The following is a 22560-nucleotide window of genomic DNA, read 5'->3' as shown; positions in this document are numbered from 1 at the left end:
AATAGGAACTATTGGGAAATAGCCGATATTTACTATAAATTAACTTCATATTTTGTCTGGAACTTTACACAACCAGAAAATATATATATATATATATACACACATTTGTGTATGGTTTTCTGTTGGTAGATAAAGCATGGTAATTTCCTTGTTATGTTCAAAGGATGGGAAAATAACAAAAGTTTTGAACTGGAAAGAGATATTTATAGTTTAAATTGAAAAATAACTGTCAAAGAAATTTTCATAGATACATAAAATATAAGCATATTAAAATCATCTATTTAAAAGAAGAGACTATTAGAATGGAATAAAAGAGAAAACCTGTCATATACAGAATATAATAGATATATTTACGGAAAAATATTTTCAAAATTTTAAAATCAAAGGAATATAAAAAAGATATATTAACCAAATGAAAGGTGGATGGGGGGACATTTGTTATGTAACAAGAACAAAAAATTGTTTATAGAACACAAAATAGAAGTAAGAATGAATCTTGACATTTAGTACTACTTAATATTAACTGCAAAGAGGGGTTTGAGCAAATTATATAGTATGTGAATCATATCTCAATAAAACGGTTAAAAAAAAAGATTTCTTTTTGGAATGATGATTAAAGCCAGCAAAGAGGAGCAGTATTTGACATCCAGGCACAGGCCAGCAACTGAAAGCCTTTATGAATGTGTTACACCATTTCCATTTGTTTCCCCCATGCTTCTTCTTTTTTTTAAGATTTTATTTATTTTTTTTTAGTAAGAGAGACAACACATTCAAGTGGGGAGAGGAGAGAGGAGTGGAGGGAAGAATCCGAAACAGACTCCATGCAGAGCACAGAGCCTGACTGAGGTCTCAATCCCAGGACATTGAGATTATGACATGGGCTGAAATCAAGAGTCACACACGTAATGGACTGAGCCACCCAGGTGCTCCCCACCCCATTATTTTTAAGCATCACTGGACTTATATTTATCCAACTTAGGTTAAATGGGGAAGGATTTATGGTGCTTTTGAAGAGAGGCTGACACTGGGCCTTTGTGATCTGGTGATTATGTATCAATAGTATTTAAGAACAACACTGCCAATCTGATTCTCATTTTCATGCTGTTCTTTATCCATCACCTGAATAATTGACTCACTTAAACCATTTTTCCCATTTCTCTCATCATTTTTTTTTATTTTTCTATTAGTCTTCTTCATTCTTTTGAGTCGCTTTTCATTATTAAAGCAATACACTGGGGGTTATTCTGTATGTTAGTAAATTGAACACCAATAAAAAAAAATAAATAAAAAATAAAGCAATACATGGCACATATGGCAGCAAGAGGTGGTTTCCGATATGGTTTATCACCCTCTAAACATGAGGTTGAAATAAAGTATCTCAGACAAAAGGAACTATATCACAAGATATATCATTGTTGGGACCAGAAGCATACCATTTTGGTAGGGTCATTGCTTATTGTCATAAAATCAATCTCACCTTGCTTGTATATGTACTATTTTAAGGGCTTCAAGGGATATTTTTTTGTTTAAAGAAAGCAAGAAAGTCAAGTGGTAATCTTTTCAACGTAAACTTGCTCAATTCATGCCTTCATTCCTTTCAAATTGGTCAATTCAATTATATCTAAATTCTGGGGGATTTTCTGTGTGATGAACACTGCTGGGACTCAACCTTAATGGTCCATTCTGTTCAATTATGTCTACCATGAAATTGTAAGTCCCTTGATCATTTAACAAACAAATCTGAGAAAACAGTAACATGTTTTTCAATTGCCTGTTTTACCTACTATGACTGACTCTATTGTTATGTTTCCAGCAATTCTATTTAGACTAAAAATCAATGAAGTATTAACCCAGTAATAGTCCTTCTCTGTCTCCTCCTTTCAATCTGCCTTTCCTTATGAATTTATTTTGCCAATTTCACAGGAGTCGAAATTTTGTCACTCATAAATAATTAACAAGCAAACAAACCTCCATCACAGAAGTTTTGCTGCTTGGTACTGAGAGAGCATCAGCAACTGCCCTGGCATTGAAATCAGAGCTCTTTCTTCCCTCTTTTTTGCCTAACCACAAAGTAACTTTGCCATATTGAGTTGAAGGTCCAGAAGTCAATCCTCGTCACAGACACCAGCCTGTAAGGTTTACAAATGATTAAGTAGCAGCAGTGGTCTTTGGTTCTGATTGATAATCAAACTCATAAGGCAAAATGCCCTACACAAAGTACCAAGTTTATTAGCTTTCATGAAGGATAAAGATTGGGGAACAATATGCATAGTGGCAAAAGAGCAGTTGTCTCTTGAATCTCAGAAACAGCTTCTGGATGTTCCCTAAATTCCATATTAAGATTATGGGCAAGATTTTATATTGGATTTAGTAACATGGAGGTTGACTGGTTACTTTGACAAAAAAAGTGTAGTGTTATCGTGGGGTGAAAGTCTGATTAGAACAGGTTAATGAGAAATGGAGGCAATATAGACAGAAACGATAGATAACACTCTCAGTGAGATGTGCAACAGAGGAATAAGCAGAAACTTGAACAAAGGTCGAGTGAAAAATGGCTTTGAAATGGAAGCATTTGCAGATGGTAATAAATCCGTAGTGAAGGAAAAAATAAAATATGCAGAAGTAAGATGGAAGCATCGCTAGAGTGATGTACTTGTGTAGACAAGAAAAAGTGAGTACTGCACATTGCTGGAATACTCAGAATATTTCCAGATTGTTCTCTTGTGTCATTATGCGACTTGTCATTTTAGACTTCAGAGGAGATAAATATATGCTAGCAACTCTTTGTTTCATTGCTAGTATTTTTGTTCCTTTTTGAATATTTGATATTATAATTTGTTGAAATGCTTTAGGGTGAATTTTAACTTAGAAAAATCATGGGAAAATTTATTAATCATACCACTATTCCATTGAACTATGAAGAAATGTTTTCTGAGATTTTAATTTCTCAGAGAAAACTAACAAAATCAAAATCAGTGTAAAGGATTCATGCCCAGCTGATATTTTAAGACCCTTTTTTCAGGAAAAAACTGTGGCTCACAAAACTATGGCAGTGTAATCAATGATTTCTGCTGAGCACTTTGTAGACTATTCAGTGGGATTCCAAGTGTGTTTAATATGCAGGAGATGGACCCAATTAGAAAAATAAAGGAAGTTTTTGCAAATGGGAGGAATGCTATTCTCTGCTCTGGTTTGTAATCCCCACCATTACTGATTGTATTGACAGAGTTTTATTTCTCCCATTTGTTCTTGCCTTTGTTGTTGATGCCATTAATATATTTTAGGAGCAAAGTATCCAGGGATACCCAGAGAGATGTAGCTCACATCATGCATTACTAGGATGATAGAGATATTATTAGCTGAAAATCTGCTCTCTCAGTACAAGACCAATCAGAAAAAACAACATGGAAGCCATTTTTTTTCCTTTTCTATTATTTACTCACCAGCAGTCTTATTCTTGCCCCTAATCAGATTTCTTTAAGTCCAAAGCTTTTTAAACATGGCCATATTTCTTATCCTGAACACTCAAATTTGGCCTCTTTTGTTTTGATGTCCTTATATGGGAGTAAATAAATGACTGAAAATTATATTGATTTTAAGCTAGAGCATAAGCAATCTGGCTGCAGCTAGCAGCATCTAGTATTTAAGGGAAGGGTTTTACTCCAGCATTATTTTCTTTCACTTTCCCATCACCTAGCACAGACTTAGTTGCAAATAGCTGCAGAAACTTGTGTGTGACCCAATTTGAAATATGACTTCCAAGCAACTTTGACTTACTTAGCACTCTTACATTCCCAGTGATTTAACAATACTTTCCAACACGTTATTTTTCTCTCATATTAGCAAAATCCCTAATCTAATTCCAATATATGATTGCCATCTTCTTGAGATTACAATCTTGTTTTCCAAATAAAAATGAAATAAATTACAGTTTGAACTATATCTCTCAAAATGAAATTCTGTCAAAATTGAACGTCCCATAATTCATATGATTAGTATGGTTTTCCATTTCTTTTCTATTTGGTTTATGTTACATACAATACCATGAGGCCCTGGCAAGCTAATTAATCTCAGGTCACGTAGGTTATGTAGCATGCTGTCATATTAGCACTTCTACACAGCTACCAGGAAAAAAGCAGCTTGACAAAAAAAATGCCATGGGACATGAGGTCTTCTAAATAACCTCACTGTAATTTTTCAAATTGCTGCCAAATATCTTCTTCAGAGCACAGCAAATGTCACTGAAGACTCAGGTATCTGTGCAGAATAGAATACTGTTGTTCAAATCGCAAGAGAAAAACAGACACATGCTCTCTGGTGCTGAAAAGGAAAAGAAAGAAGAGCCGCTGATTATACTTATTATTTGGAAGCAATACATCTCTTCTCTGAACTGGAAGATCAGTGTGGCATTGGCTTTGCCTAAACTAGGCTATTAGTATGGGGACAGAATTTAACAGTATGTGAGATTCTATTATCATAAAAGTTGCAGCCAATACTACCTTGCTGCCATCTGAGCAAAACAGCGTGTAAAATCGGCCTTCACTGGCAAAGACAGTTGCTCTACCCCGGCAGTATTTAAACATTTCGCAGAATTCAGAACAGGATATAAGAACTTGGATGTCTGGTTGACTTATTTGCATATAAAACGATTTCATAGAAATATCAAAACCTATGTATTTGGACAAAATTTTGATTTTGTGATGGGTGCTCAGATACAAGGATCAAACAGAAGTTTAAATCATTTCTGTTTTTATCATCTTTATAATTTGTATAAAAAGGTGCAAGCTATTGATGCTGGGTTTGGGGGGTTATATACAGGCAGAGGACTCAGTGCTGGTCCAAAGAGAAGAATTAGTGTCTTTTGTCTGATTTCTTCAAATGCTTCCTATACCAAAAAAAGAAAGAAAAAAATAGAGTCTTACATTCCACAACTAATGAAAATCACAGATACTACCATCCCTTGGAAATCTTTTTAAACCTCTGCAGGCTAAGATGAAAACTGTTGATGTTAAAACCATTAAAACCACGGTTTAACAGAGAGGAAAGAGAGGGTAATGCAATAAAACTACACCTCCCCACCAGCTCTTGACACCTCATACCACTTACCTAGCTTTCTTTTGCTCCAGAGCGGCAATCACTACCTGGTACTTTACATGATCATTTCTCTACTGTGTCTTTCTCCTTCAGAGAATGTAAGTGCCAAATGGGCACAAATTTTGTCTTGTTCTCTTTTGTATCTCCAGTAAAACTCTCATGTAATATACCTTCAATAAATATCAGTGGAGTGAATGAATAAAGGCAGAACAAGTTATGGAGTGCCAAAAAATGACAGAGATAAACACCAAATACTGAAGGCTATGATTTATAAAGAGAAGAATGGACTATGGTAATTTTGTTTTACACCTTAGGCTTCTCTCAATTTGGTAGAGAATACTGATATGGCTGTGTATATTATATAATATATAATACATATATATGTGTCAAATATAATCTTGAAAAGGTTTATATCAGGAGAATAAATATATTCCTCAGGAGAGGAAATGGAAGGGCTACAAATACAAAGCAAGTGATATAAAAGAAAAGATAAAGCTACCTGCATTTGAATCCATTTTTTGGCTCTTGCTTATCTTTCTGATATGCAGGTCACTATAGTAATTGTGGTCTCTTGGCTTCTGGAAGTAAAATACTACCAACTCTCCACTATTGCTTTGGTGTTCCATCTTTCCTATTGCTATAAAGTCAAACTCTGATCGTCTTTCTTACCATCAGCCCTGGTCTACAGAAGCAAGTCACTACTGAACAAAATGATACCAGTACCTCTTTTACCAGTGTCTTCCTGATGACTTTGGTAAATAGATGTGTCCTCTGGGCATTCCTACAGAATATAATCCTCTATTGGGTGGTCTGATCTCGCATAATAGATTCTCTCCTATAAGGTCATTTTCCTGAGCCATTTTGACCCATCCTAGTGCTGTGTCCCCGGGAAACTCAGGCATTCCCACTTTGCTCAGTGTGGACAATTTTTTTTACTCCAGGCTTTTAAGGGCCACTATAGTAGTGAATTTGTCCTATTTTCTGGGTCTTTGCTGGCTGTTAAACTCTAAGTGTCCTCAAGTCTATGAATTCTTGTTTACCCAGCCTCAAGTTCTGTGCCTCCCTGTGCTACTACCCTTAAGCAAGCACCATCGTGTTCCTGCTGGTACATATTAGCTAATTCCTGCATTGGGATGCACACGACCAGTTACCAAGGTTCTGGATTAGTTTCAAAACTTCCTCATTCTTGTTTATGCAATCCTTGTTTTCCACTTATCTGTAAACTCCACTTCTGATCTGGTTTGACTATTAAAAAAAGGTATTGCAAAGCAAAAGGAAGAGGTTGAAGAAATCATGCTCTACTTTTAATAACCAGGCAACAAGTAAGACGCATTGAGACATTTTTAGACTTAGAAAGAGAAACATAATGCATAGTTATTACAAGGAAATGGCTTACTTAAAATGGATAAAGGTCCTATTTGTTTTATTTTAAAAGAGAGGCTTCACCAAATGGAAAGATAGAAAGCTGTTTTTTTTTTAATACTCACTTCAATTACATCCATTAATCTGAGAGGAAAATCCTTACCCTTTTGGATATAAGGTGAAATGAAATATCATCTTTAGAAAGAAATAAAATGTTTAGAAGTAATGTTTCAAAGTAATGTATGAACTAAAGAAGCCTAATAAATGGAGATTTTTCTATTGACAGTATTTCAACAAAAATACTACTGAATATTGATCTCTAAATTTTCTCTGTAGCATTGCTTTATTTTTTTTAAAGATTGTATTTGTTTACTCACGAGAGACACAGAGAGAGAGAGGCAGAGACATAGGCAGAGGGAGAAACAGGCTCCATGCAGGGAGCCCGACATGGGACTCGATCTTGGGTCTCCAGGATCACACCCTGGGCCGAAGGCAGCGCTAAACTGCTGTGCTACCAGGGCTGCCCTGTAGCATTGCTTTAAATTTGAGTTACTACTTGGAATATTGTTAGAAAGTACATAAATTTTGGGATCCCTGGGTGGCACAGCGGTTTGGCGCCTGCCTTTGGCCCAGGGGTGATCCTGGAAACCCGGGATCGAATCCCACATCGGGCTCCCGGTGCATGGAGCCTGCTTCTCCCTCTGCCTATGTCTCTGCCTCTCTCTCTCTCTCTCTCTCTCTCTCTGTGACTATCATAAATAAATAAAAATAAAAAAAAAAGAAAGTACATAAATTTTGGAGAGTTAAAAGAGAACCCTATGCCTGTTGAAACAGTCATGCTTTGCTTCCTCACTTCCTAACAGTAAATTGCAAAGTGCATTTAACCAGCTCATTTCCTACCTAAAAATACTGAATCACTTCTGATTTCCCTTTCGTGTTTTGCTAAGAAGAAACTTTAATCTTGTGCCCTAGTATGACAAGCTTGATACTTTCTGTGTTACTGATAGGAGCTCTTATTAACATCACTCACAACCTTATATAACAAAGACCATTACCCAAAAGAGTTTGGAAAATGAAAAACAATAAGAGATTTATAAAATACATACGTGCATATATACAAAAACATATTGTCAGCCAGCCCTGAGTGATGGTACCATTACCCAATGCAAATTGCACACATTCATGCTTTAGTTTTTAGAGCAGTCTTGTCAAAATCTTGTTATTGTTTCATGAAAATCTTTTCTTTCACTTCTACTATGTGTGCTCCTTGTTTTATGTCAGTAGCCTACTGGTTTTATATGATTAGGTTTGAGTACTTAACATTAAATATTTTTTGTTCTCTTTAGCAGTACTCAAAGAAATTGATGGGTCAAATTAAAAATAACAAATATAATTTATTCTAATCACCATGTTATATGAATGAGAGGTTTATTTTGTTATTTAATTAATGCTCCATAAAATACTCCCAAAAGAGTTTTCTTATTTTTCCTTGGTGGGAGAGAGGTTGATAAGGTTGTTCAGTTGATAAAACAATAGATTTATAACAGCTATAATCCACTTAAATCATGTCATAAACTCTCCTTTCAACAAATGCATCTGAAGTTTTCCATGTCACAATCTTAAATAAAGGGTCTTATAGTTTGGAATTTTGGAGAATAATTATGGTGAATTTAAAAATATTTTAAATTAATACAATGTATGTGCCTCAAACTGAAAGCTCAATCTGTTCTTTTAGCTTTATGTATCTCTCATAGTTTTTCAATATGAGGTAAGATTAAAATCCACAGATTTTATCCACTGAAATCCATCACTAAATAAAAAATAGGAAGTAGTTAATGATTACTCTCCCTATTGTATAAATATATGAAGAAATATATTTAGCACACATCAGTTCCATCAGCAATATCAAGTAATCTCTACTTGTATGGTTACCCCCAAAGATTTTATATATTTAATTTATCATACTTTGATTGTATGTCAAAGTACAATGACTGTCTCTCCCTCAAAGAATAAAAGTCTGTGATAATCTTAACTTCAACATGTCAAGTCTTGTTTATTGATAACTCTGAAATGTTAGCCTATATTCTAATAGTACAAATGCATTATTCATAAGATGAATGTGTAATTAATTTTCCCAAACAAGGAAAATTTGAGAATAAAAGAGGCACTGTCAATTGTAATAAAAGAACAGAGGGAATAACCCAGGATTGTTCCAGGCAAACATATATTCATAGTGACTTTAATTATTAAACATTGTTGACAGTTTATCAATATATCAATTTCTAAATTCAACAATCCATATTTGCCTTCTTTTTCATTCATGATCTCTACTGTCGGGTCTAATTTAGACAAAATAGAATGAAGTTGAACAGCACAGAGTCTATACTGAGACTGCATAGGCTCAAATCTCCATTCTTCCACTTACTATTTGTGTTGTTTGGGAACTTAAACTCTCAATGACTTATTTCCTTTATCTATAGATGGGACTAAAGATTTCAGTAAGTATTTCATATATACGTGAGGATTGATTAGATACAAAATATTTAAAACAATGCCTAGGACATAGTAAATGATTAATAAATAAAAATTACCATTACCGGCTGAAATATACTATAGTAAGTTCTCAATATAAAAATGGGGGGGAGGGGAATAAAGCCCAAATTGTGTTTTCTTATTATATTATTTTACTTTCACCCAAACAGAAGAATTCATGGTAAGTTAAGTACATGCAATGAAGAATGAATTTTGGGTGACTAGATATGAGGAAGAATCTGAATTTTGCTTCAGCTCATATCCCCACAGATTTGTGTGTGCACATTGTAAGAAAAGTTTATTTATTTTCAAAGAGTATTTTTAAGAGAATTTTTAGACTTGCAACCAAATTTCAAACATACCTCCTTCCCCCTCACATGTATAGCTGCGACAATTATCAATATCAATCCCTGGAATGGCACGTTTTTTTTACCAAAGATGAGCGTACATTGACACTTTATAATTACTCAAAGTTCATAATTTACCTTAGGGTTAACTCTTGATGTCACACATTCTATGGGTTTGGATTAATTAAATGTATATCACATATCCATCATTGTAATATTACTCAGAGCTTTTTCAGTGCCTTAAGAATCTTCTGTGCTCTGTGTAATCATCATTCCCTCTTTGCCTCTCTCACGGCCACTTTTTATTGTATAGAAGATTGTGTCTTTCAAGAACTTGCTCCATATCACATAGGTCATCAAATTGGTGAACATAGATCATTCATAGTATTCCTTTATTATCCTTTCAGTTTCCATGAGATCTACTGTGATATCCTCTCTTTCATTACCAATATCAAAAATTTGGTCCTTGGGCAGCCTGGGTGGCTCAGTGGTTTAGCGCCACCTTTGGCCCAGGGCATGATCCTGGAGACCCAGGATCGAGGCCATGTCGGTCTCCCTGAATGGAGCCTGCTTCTCCCTCTGCCTCTTTCTCTCTTTCTGTGTATCTCATGAATAAATAAATAAAATCTTTAAAAAAAAAAAAAAAAAAAGGTCCTCTTTTTTCTTAGCCTGACTGGAGGCTTTATCAATATTAGTGATCTTTTCAGTGAATCAACTTTTGTTTTTATTAATTTTCTCTATTGACTTCCTATTTTCAATTTAATTGATTCCTGCTACAATTATTATTTCTTACTTTTTTGCTTACTTTGTATTTAATTTTTGCTCATTATTATAGTGTACTGAGGTAGAAATTCGGATGATTGGTTTTAGGTCCCTCTGTTCTATATATGCATTCAATGCTCTAAATTTCCCTCTAAGACTTGATTTTGCCATATTTCACAGTTTAATGAGTTGTGTATATCCTCATTTAGTTAAATATATTTTTATTTCTCTTGAGATATCTTCTTTGACCCCTGTATTATTCAGAAATGCATTATTTAATTTCCACCTATATGAAGGTTTTCCAGTTTTGTTCCTATTGTTAATTTTAGTTGTATTCCATTGTGGTCTGAGAGCAGACATCATAATCATTTCTATTCTTTTAAAAAATTTTAAGGTATGCTTTACAGCCCAGAATGTGGTCTATCTTGCTGAATATTTCATGTGAGTTTGAGAAGAAAGTGAATTCTCCTACCATTAGATTGGAATAGTTTATAGATGTCAGTTATGTCTGGTTGATTGATGGTGTTATTAAGTTCCACTATATCTTTACTGATTTGAGGCCTGCTGGATTTGTCCATTTCTGAGAGGGGTGTTGAAATCTTCAACTATGATAGAGATTTCATGTATTTGTCCTTGCAGATCTATCAGTTTTTGCCTCCATATTTGATATTGTTATTAGGTGCATACACATTAAAAACTGTTATGAAATTCTTGGAGAACTGACCCCTTTAACATTGTATAATGCCTTCTTCATCTGTGGCAATTTTCCTTGCTTTGAAGTTTGCTCTGTTTAAAACTACTCTTGCTTTCTTTTGTTATTTTTAGCATAGTATAATTTCTCCATCCATTTACTTTTTTTTTTCATTCATTTACTTTAATCTATATGTATCTTTTTCTTAAAGTGGGTTTCTTATAAACAACTTAAGGTTGGGTATATTTTGAAAACACTCTGGCAATCTCTGTCATCTATTTAGTGCATTAGAACATTGATATTTAAAATGATTATTGATATAATTGAATTAATATCTACCCTAATTATTACTCTTTTTCTATTTGTCACCCATCTCCTTTTTTCCTATTTTTGTCCTCTACTGTTTTGTTTTGTGGTTTTTCTCTCTTTCTAAAAAATATTTTATTAATTTATTTTAATTTAGAAAGAGAGAAAATGCAGGGGGAGGGATGAAGGAGAGGGAGAGAATCTCAAGCTGACTCCAATGCTGAACCTGAGGCAGGGCTCAGTCTTAGGACCTTGAGATCATGACCTGAGCCAAAACCAAGAGTCAGATACTTCACAAACTGACCCACCTAGATGTCTGCCCATTTTTTAATGTAAGACTTATTTGTTTAATTAGTTAGAGAGAGAGAGCACACACATGCCAAAGAAGGGAGAGGGAGAAAGAAACTTAAGCAGACTCCATGCTGAGCACAAAACTGGATGTGGGGTTTTCTCCCATGGCCCTGAGTCAAAACAAAGAGTCAGAGGCTTAACCAACTGAGCCACCCAGATACCCCTATCTTTTATGGTTTTAACTGAGAATTTTATAATTCAATTTTCTCTCTTTCTTAGTATATTATTTGTACATTTTTCTTTACATTTTTTAGTGGTTACCTTACAGTTTACAATATACATTTACAACTAATTCAAGTTTGTTTTCAAATAATAATAGATCATTTCATGGGTAGTGTGAGTACTTTACATAACAGAATAATCCTAATTCCTTCTTCTCATTATCTTATATCAATGCTTTTATTCATTGCATTTATACAACATGCAAAGCATATAAACATTAATATACATGAGGATATACATGATTAGATAAATATGCATAAGCATATATAATCAAATACATTGTCATTATTTTTGAAGAAACTATTATCTGTTAGATTAAGAATAAGATAAATAAAACTTTTACTTTACTTTCATGTATTTCTTCTTTGATACTCTGTCATTCTTTATATAGATCTGAGGTTCAATCCTACGTTACTTCCCTTTAAAAACTTATTTTAAAGTTTCCTGCAAAGCAAATATACTGACAACAAATTTCCTCAATTTTTGTCTGAAAAAGTCTTTTTTTTTAAAGATTTTAATTTATTCATGATCGAGCCAGAGAGAGAGGTAGAGACACAGGCAGAGAGAGAGAAGCAGGCTCCTCACAGGGAGGCCGATGAGGGACTCGATCCCAGAACCCTGAGATCACACCCTAAGCCAAAGACAGACATTCAACCACTGAGCCACCCAGGCATCCTTATGCTTCAGATTTTTATTGCACACAGTTTTTTCTTAAATAAGCTTGTGAGGAAGCAAGTAAAAAAGGAACAAATGTAGAATTTAGTATTTTCAAACAAACTCATCCATTTTCATAAATGGAGATTACTTATACCTCTATCACAAAAAAAAAAAACAATGTTTTTTTTCAACTTTGAACAAAAGCACACAATTACTCTACATTTATCATTCTGCAACTATAATCATTCCTAGTTCTCAGAAAATACATATACATATTATAGGTTCTAACTAATCATTGTTTTCTAACACGTCTTTTGTTTTTTAACATACTTGCACTCATAATATCAAGTAAATACATGAAGAATTTTCAGAAATTCTCTGTCATATTCTGTAAAACTCATATTCATGTTCTTTGATTACATGTTAATATCTAAATTTGACATTGAATATTATTAGCTTGAATAATTCCAGTGATTTAACATCTGAAACTATTAATAGAAAGACACTGCCACTGATAGTGCTACGTTTATGACATTAAGATTTGTTTTAAAATTATATGAAAGTTAAAAATAAAGATAATTGAGAGAGTTATAAAATTATCTAAGAAGGCAGGTATTTGAGTTCTTAATTCTTCTTGACTTTCCTAGACTCAGTTACCAATCTACAGAATTGCTTTTTTGGAACCTCACATATTCTTGTGTATCTTGTTAAATCATACTGTTACAAGTATCTGTTTCTATACATCTTATATTTCGTATGTTAAACCAGACATATGTTGTACATCCTCCACCTCCTGAAGTCACATAGCTACAGGTAATTTATTTTACAACATCCTTTCTCTTTATGTTACATGACTCCTGGTATAGGTTCACTCCACATTCAGAGCAACTCTCTTCAGCCTTCACTTTTCAAAATAGCTTCTGGAAGAAAGTGTGTTGAGGTAGAAAATGGCTTAGAACTAACCATGAGTTAAATGTGAACTGGACCTCTGATTTCCTGGATTCATATTTTTTTTAATAGCCCAAGGAAATTCAATTAACCCAACCTTCAGAATCTAATTATATTTATTGTTTCAAATTAACACTCACTTTTATCCTTTCATTCATTACACATTTGCTAAATTTCTATAATTGAATGTCTTCACAAGTCCAAAGAAACATGCTGTCAGAAATATTTCATCTTCCACATAAACTTTGAGTTTAGACAACTCATTATTTTTTCAATAAGCTTTTGTTGTCTTATTGTCTCTCCTTTAGTTCATTAACACTGATGGGTAATCATTCTATCATTTTATCATTCTAGATCACATTTCAAACTGTCTTAAACCTAACTTCCCTATTAAAGCTTATTAACCCTCTATTTGTGAGGAATTTAATTAGATAACACCTCTCTCCCAAATGCAAATGTCCAGATGGTAGATTCAACATTTTAGTTAGAAAGGAAAGCAGAGACTAAAGCCAGTCATCTCAGACAAGAAAAAAGGAAATGACATAAAAATGATTAAAAATTACGAAAAGGGGACACCTGGGTTGAGCATCTGCCTTTAGTTTAGGCGGTGGTCCCTCATCAGGCTCCCCACAGGGAGCCTGCTTCTCCTTCTGCCTGTCTCTGCCTTTCTCTCATGAACAAATAAATAAAATAAAATAAATTTTTAAAGTCCTAGCCAGGAGAACAGTAATATTAATTGATAGCAGAGTAGACTAGGACAATGTCCGATAATCTATCTAAACCATGCTTCTGGTTCTGGTCACTCCTGCCACTCCTGCTACACTTGCTACTTTTACTACTACCAACATGATGTTTTATAACAATGTTTCAATTTTAAAAGAAATAATGTATTGCTTTTAGTTTCCTCTAAGTATTCCAGGCTACCATCCTATCTATCTATCTATCTATCTATCTATCTATCTATCTATCTATATCTATCTATCTATCATCTGTCTGTTATCTATCTTTTTATCATCCATCTATTTATCTATCTATCTATCATCTATTATCTATCTATCTATCTATCTATCTATCTATCTATCTGGCTACACATGGGTTCCAAGTATAAGCAACCATCATTTTTTAATTTATTTCATAACAAAGTTACTTTACACTAATAAAAAATTAGAGAATGTTAAAAGATATTTTTTCAGCAGCAAATAGAATATATGTTAAAAATGGGAGATGACTTTGCTTGTCTTTGAGATAGCTTAAAACACAGAAAAGACAATATGCTTTAAAATGGGGTATATAAAAGTCTAAAAATTTTGCAAACTTTTTTAGTGTCTGCCACAAATAAAGGACAGTATCAGTTAAAAATATTCATTTAAACATTACTGACCTTTAGATACTGTAGGACCTGTCAAATGACATTCAGAGCAGGCAACAAGAGAACGGTATTCAACAATTTAATATATATTTGAATGAACGTTATAATAGGAGATAAATTTATGAAAGGAGATATAAAATAGCTCAAGAAATGTTAGTAGATGATTAGGATAACTTCAATTGTGTAATTATAAAGAGACTAATAGAGTCTTCTAGGTGAGTTTTGATTATACTCTTTTGCTTTAAAGAAATTTCCTATGATGCCAGAGAAACTTGACTAGGCTAACCTTTTCAGAGTTAGAGAATTCTGACTTGTCCTCAACTGCTGATCTTTAACCAATTGTCAGGGGAATAATGGGAGTTTCTATAATTTTCCAATAAGTATGTGTATGTCACCTACACAGGACAGGTGTCTTTTAACTTTTTCTCCACCAAGGTTATAAAAAAAGGTTTTGGTGGTGCTGATGGTTTTTATTTACTTGTATGTATGTGTGTTTTGTGTCTTAGTACTGCATATTAAAATTAAAATCACCAGGATGTGGTATATTAAAATGAGCTGTTCTTTTTTTAAATACTGTCTCGTCTCTCCTTTTACCAGCTTATAATAGAAACATATTTTAAAGCCTACTAATTTTGAAACAAATTTGTTAAATCATCGAACTCCAATAGTTCCTCCTTCTATAGAATATGAAAGTTAAATTGTGTATTGTTAAATAATTTGATCTAATTGACATTTATGAAACACTCCATCCAACAGTGACAAAATACACATTTTTCTCAAAAACAAATGAAACATTCATGAAGATATGATACACTTTGGGTCAAGAAGTAAACTTTAACATATTTAAAATGATAAACAATCAAATAAAATATGTTCAAAACTAAAGCGGATTTAAACTAGAAGTAAATAATGGAAACAAAGCAGGATAACCCTTAATAGTTAGAAATTAAGCAGCATACTTCTAAATAATGCATAGGTCTAAAGAAGACCCTCAAGAAAAATTAAGAATAAGGGTAGCCCCAGTGGCTCAGTGGTTTAGCGCCTGCCTTCAGCCCAGGGCGTTATCCTGGAGACCCAGGATCAAGTCCCACATTGGGCTTCCTGCATGGAGCCTGCTTCTCCTTCTGCCTGTGTCTCTGCCTCTTTCTCTCTCTGTGTTTCTCATGAATAAATAAATAAAAATCTTTAAAAAAATTAAGAATAAGTGAGGATAGAGTCCTTTTTTTAAAAATTTTTTTTATTTATTTATGATAGTCACATCAGAGAGAGAGAGAGAGAGGCAGAGACACAGGCAGAGAGAGAAGCAGGCAGGCTCCATGCACCGGGAGCCCGACGTGGGATTCGATCCCAGGTCTCCAGGATCGCGCCCTGGGCCAAAGGCAGGCGCCAAACCGCTGCCCCACCCAGGGATCCCGATAGAGTCCTTTTTTATGGACTGGAAGACTCACTATGATTAAGATGTTAATTTTCTCAAGTTTAATCTATAAATTTAAAGCAATCCTAATCTGAATACAGAAAATAATTATAAAATATTGATAAACTGAATGTAAAGCTTATATGAAAAGCCAAAATATAAAAAAGAGTTAGCATGATACTGAAAAAGAACCAAGTTAGAAGGCACACATTACCTAATTTCCATATTTATTATAAGGCTACAGTAATTAAGACAGTATGGTAGTAGAAGAACATGTAGATCAACAGAACTGGCATTACACAACTCAAGATTTATTATAAAGCTGCAGTAAACAAGACAGTGTGCTTTGTGAAAACATAGGCATACAAATAAATAGAACAGAAGAGAAAGGCCTGAAATAGACCCACACATATATAGACAACTGAATTTCAACATTGAAGCATAAAGGCAGTTCCATGGAGAAATAAGAGCCTTTCCAATAAATGGAGCTACAACAAATGGATATCCATAACAGACATTGATAAGAGAATGACAACCCATTGGAAGAAGTATCTGCAAAACACATATCTGATAAAGGATACAAAGAGATCTTAACCTCAACAATAAGAAAACAACCCATTGCGAAAAAATGGGCAAAATATCTGAACATAAAACTTATAACAAAGATATATAGATGACATCTAAGAATCTAGAAGATGTTCCACCTCATTAATTATGGGAATAGCATGTTTAAAAAATTAGAAACCACTACATTATCTATTAGAATGGCTAAAACAATAGAACAACAGCATTGGCCAAACCAACAAAACCTGACAAAATCACATCCTGGTGAGGAGGCATGTTGATAAAAATGCTCATCAATTTCTAGTGAGAATATACGGTCACTTTGGAAGACAGTTTGGCAGTATCAGACAAGACTAAACTTAATCTCACCATGCAATCCAAAAATGACATTCCTATATATTTATGCAACTAGCTTGAAAGATTAAGACCATGCAAAAACCCACACACAAATAATTATGGCAGATTTATTCATAATTTTCCAAAAATTAGAAGCAACTAAGGTGTCCTTCAATAGTTAAATGAATAACCTAATTAGAGAAATACATTATATGCAATACATTATATGCAATATAGTCAGCAATAAAAAGGAATTATCTATTAAGTAGTGGAAAGATATGGAGGAATTTAATACATATTGCTAAATAAAATAAGCCAATCTGAAAAGTCTATATGACATGTTATTCCAATTACATGACATTCTAGAAAAAGAAAATCTATGGAAACAAAAGATCAGTGATTGCCAGGGATTGGGAATAGATAGGGTGTGAGGACTTTTTAGATAATTTTTAGCATGGCAAAACTATTCTGTATGACAGTTTAATGGTGGCTCTATGATTATTATGCATTTATCAAAATTCATAGAACTTTAAAACACAAGAAGGAAACTTTAATTTATGCAAATTAAAAAATTATTTAGGAGGTTGAGATATTCCAGTAAGGCATCCAGACTACAATAGCAGACTCTAAAAGTGTGAAAAATGTATGAAACACTTCCACTTAACTTAGGGAGAAGCAGTGCCAGCACAAATCAGTTTGGAAATGAATGGAATCTGTAAGATTAAAGACAAAAGGAATTTCAGGTATTCTAGTTTATAAAATATTTTCATGGGCTATGTGGATATGAATTAGTAATTGTGATACTCCTATACACATACACTAGAATTAAATTAAGTAAATGGGTGTAGATTGTGGGAGCTAGTTCTCTTCGTTTTGAAATTAGAGGTTATAGGAAAGCAAGGGGGTAAGAATAGACTGATCTAGGTAGTAATGGATAAGAAAGTGGAGACACCTCTATGTCCTCATATTTCACTTTAAATAGATAAAGATAATTGCAGATAGAAATATTTATAAGTATGTGTCTGTATGTTGATTAATATGCACACTTAGTTTCTTGCTCTGTCAATGAGATGACCTAAAGGAAACCACCCACCAGTAGCAACAGACATAACACTTAGAATGTATTTTCAAATAACACTCTCCAATAAAAATAACCAGAAACAACCAAGGCTCTCTGGAGAAATCTACTAGATAAATACAGAGCAGAAAGCAAAGAAATGCTAAGAAGAACAAAACCAAATAAAAACTAACATGCAAACAAAAAACACAGAGGTCATATTGGTGAGGCTGTGTTGGAGACAAACAGGAGTCAACTAAAAGCACTCCTAAATGCCAAAACTGGAACAAACTGAATATTCTGAAAGGCAGAAAAATAAAATGAAACACTAACTCACTGCGAAAAACTTGACAAACACAACCTCATCCAGGTGTTCAAGGTCAACATAAACAATGATAAATCATGGTAGTATTTACTCTTGATATAAGGGGGAAAATGTTTTTTTTTACTTCTGTAGTCCCATTCCCAATTTAATCATGACAAAAACATCAAAGAAATTCTAATAGAGGAGCATCCCACAAAATACCTGACACTTATTTCTCAATACTATCAAGGTCAGCAGACACCAAGGAAATCTGAGAAACTGTCACAAGCAAGAAGAGCCTAAGAAGACAGGACAATTAAATGTAAAGTGGTATCTGTGGTAAATTCTGGAATAGAATGGATGTTACATTAAAATTAAGGAAATCTAGAAATAGTCTAAATCTACATTATCACCGATGAATATATATATAAATTGGTTTTAGGATTTTTTTGATACTTTATTTAAATTCTAGTTAGTTAACATAAAGTGTAATATTAGTTTCAGGTACACAATATAGTGATTTAGCACTTCCATACAACATCTGGGGCTCATCACAGCCAAGTGCACTCCTTAATCCCCATCACCTTTTTCATCTATGCCCCTATCCACCTCACTCTAGAAACCAATAGTTTGTTCTCTACAGTTAGTTTCTCAGTTTGCCTCTTTTTTCTCCCTTTGCTCATTTGTTTTGTTTCTTAAATTCCACATATGAGTGAAATCATATGGTGTTTGTCTTTCTCTGACTGATATACTTCACTTAGCAAAGTACTTTCTAGCTCTATCCATATCTTTGCAAATGGCAAGATTTCATTCTTTTTAATGGCTAATTAATATTCCATTGCATATGTAAACACATATATATAAACACACATAACTTCTTCCTTATCCTTTGATGGTCACTTGGGCTATTTCCATAATTTGCCCATTGTAGATAATGCTCCTATAAATTTCAGGTGCGTGTATCCCTTTGAATTACTACTTTTGTATCTTTAGATCAATACCTAGTAATGCAATTTCTGGATCATGGGGTAATTCTGTTTTTAACTTTTTGAGGAAATTCCATACTATTTTCCAGAGTGGCTGCACCAGTTTGCATTCCCACCAACAATACAAGAAGCTTCTCCTTTCTTTGCATCCTCACCAACACCTGTTGTTTCCTCTGTTCTCAATTTTAGCCATTCTGACAGATGTGAAGTGATATCTCATTGTAGCTTTGATGTGCATTTTCTCAATGATAAGTGACATCAAGCATCTTTTCATGTGTCTGTTGACCATCTGTATTTCTTCTTTGGAAAAATGTCTGTTCATGTCTTCTGCCCATTTTTTAATTGTATTATTCATTTTTTGGTGTTGAGTTTTAGAAGTGTTTTATTTACAAGTGTTATTTTGGATACTAATCCTTTATCAGATATGCCATACACAAATATCTTCTCCCATTCCATAGGCTGACTTTTGTTCTTTCTCTCACTGTGCAGAGCTTTTATTTCGATGTGGTCCCAATAGTTTATTTTTTCTTTTGACCTCAGGAGACATAACTAGAAGAAGCTGCTACAGCTTATTCAAAGAAGTTACTGCCTGTTTTCTCTTCTAGACTTTATGGATTCAGGTCTCACATTTAAGTCTTTAATTCATTTTGAATTTATTTTTGTGTATGGGGCAAGAAAGTGGTGTAGTTTCATTCTTTTGCATGTAGCTGTCCAATTTTCCCAACACCATTTGTTAAAGAGACTGTTTTCCCCCCCTTAGATATTATTTCCTGCTTTGTCAAAGATTAATTGACCATAAAATTGTGGGTTTATTTCCAAGTTTCCTATTCTGTTCCCTTAATCTCTGTATCAATTTTTCTACTGTTACCGTACTCTTTTGATTACTAAAGCTTTATGATATAACTTGAAACTCAGAAGTATGATTCCTCCAACTTTGCTTTGCTTTTTCAAGGTTACTTTAACTATTTGGGGGCTTTTGTGGTTCCATAAAAAATTTATAATTGTTTATACTAGCTCTGTGAAAAATGCTTTGATAGGAATTGCATTTAAATATGTAGATTGCTTTGGATAGTATAGATATTTTATTTGTTTTTTAAAGATTTTATTTATTTATTTGAGAGAAAGAGAGGGAGAGTGAGTGGGGAGAAAAGCATAGGGGAGGGAAAGGAAGAGAGAAGCTCAAGCAGACTCTCATGCTGACTCAATCTCATGATCCAGATATCATGACCTGAGCTGAAACCAAGAGTAAAATACTTAATGGACCGAGCCACCCAGGCACCCCAATATAGACATTTAAAAAATAGGATCACTTAGGATCACTCTCACTGCATCCCAAAAGTCTTGGTTCTTGTGTTTTCATTTTCATTTGTTTCCATGTATGTTTTTATTTATTCTTTTATTTCCTGGTTGATCCATTCATTGTTTTGTAGCATGTTATTTAACCTCCATACATTTGTGGTCTTTCCAGATTTTTTCTTGTGATTGACTTCTAGATTCATAGTGTTGCAGTCAAAAGAGGTGCATAGTATGACTTCAGTCTTTTTGTATTTGTTGAGGCCTGTTTTGTGTCCTAAGATGTGATATATTCTGGAGAATGTTTCATCTGCACTTCAAAAGAATGTGTATTCTGTGGTTTCAGGACAGAATGTTCTGAATATATCAGTAAAACCAATTGGTTCCATTGTGTCATTCAAAGTCATTGTTCCCTTGTTGATTTTTGTTTAGATTATCTGTCCACTAATGTAAGTGTGATGTTAAATTCCCCTAGTATTATTGCATTATTACCAATGAGTTCCTCGGTGTTTGTTATTGTTTTATATATTTGGGTGCTCTCATATTGGGTGCATAAATATTTACAATTGTTATATATTTTTGTTGGATTGTCCCCTTTATTATTATAGAGTGAGCTTCTTTATCTCTCCACAGTCTTCATTTTAAAGTCTACTTTTCCTATATAAGTATTTATTTTTTACTTCTATGCATGGTGAATGTTTTTTCATCTCCTCATTTTCAATCTGCAGGTGTATTTAGGTCTAAAATAAGTCCCATGTAGTGAGCATATAGACGGATCTTTTTTTACCCATTTCATCACTCTATACTTTTTGATTGGAATGTTTAGTCCATTTACAGTCACAGAAATTATTGATAGATATGTAGTTATTGTCATTTTATTACTGGTTTTCTGGATATCTTCCCTGATCTTTTCTTGTCTTTCCCTCTTTTGTGCTTTGCTGATGATCTTTAATGATACATTTGGATTTCTTTCTCTTTATTCTTTGCATGTTTATTAGTGGTTTTGATATTCATTTACTATTAGGTTTGTATATAACCTCTTCTGCAAATAGTTTATATTAAGTTGATGGTCATTAAGTTTAAACATATTCTCTCCTTCACACACATATACTTTATATATATATATATATATATATATATATATATATATACTTTATATATATATAAAGGCATATATAAAGTATATATACTTTATAACCTTTTTGTGAGTTCCTTGACTGAATTTTTACAGAAATGTTCATTTTTACTAATTTTTTGATTCCTGGTTTATATTATCACTTTGGGTCTCTTTTACTCTCAAAGAGAGGAAACATTTCTTGCACAGCTGGTTTAGTGGTCATGAACTCCTTAGGTTTTGTTTGTTTGAGAAACTCTTTATATATCCTTTGATTCTGAATGATAGTCTTGCTGGATAGAATATTCTTGGCTGAAGATTTTTCCCATTCAGCAACTTGAATATATCATACTACTTACTCCCTTCTGGCTTACTAAATTCCTGCTGAAAAATCTCTTACTAGTTTCATGGATTTTCATTTGTAAGCTAAGGACATCTTTTGTCTTGCTGCTTTTAAGATTTTTTTCGTTATCACAATATTTTGCAAATTAAATTAAATTTTTTCTTGGTGTGGGCCTGCTCTTTTGATTTTGATGGGAGTTCTCTGTGTCTCCTGGATCCGGATATCTGTTTCCTCCCCCAGATTAAGAAAGTTCTCAGCTACTATTTCTTCAAAGAAATTTTCTGCTCCTTTTTTTCTCTCTTATTATTCTAGGACTCCTATAATATGAATGTTATCGTGTTTAATGGAGTCACTGAGTTCCCTAGGCCTATTCTCATTTTGCATAATTCTTCTTTCTTTTGTTCAGCTTCATTACTTTCCATTACGTTGTCTTCTAGATCATTAATTCATTCCTCTGCTTCTTCTAGCCTGCTGTTCATTGCATCAAAAGTGTTTCTAATATCATTTA

This window comes from Canis lupus, chromosome 14 (genome assembly GCF_011100685.1).
Source record: "Canis lupus familiaris isolate Mischka breed German Shepherd chromosome 14, alternate assembly UU_Cfam_GSD_1.0, whole genome shotgun sequence".
NCBI classification, from domain to species: Eukaryota; Metazoa; Chordata; class Mammalia; order Carnivora; family Canidae; genus Canis; species Canis lupus.
Note: the sequence above shows the minus strand (reverse complement) of the source record.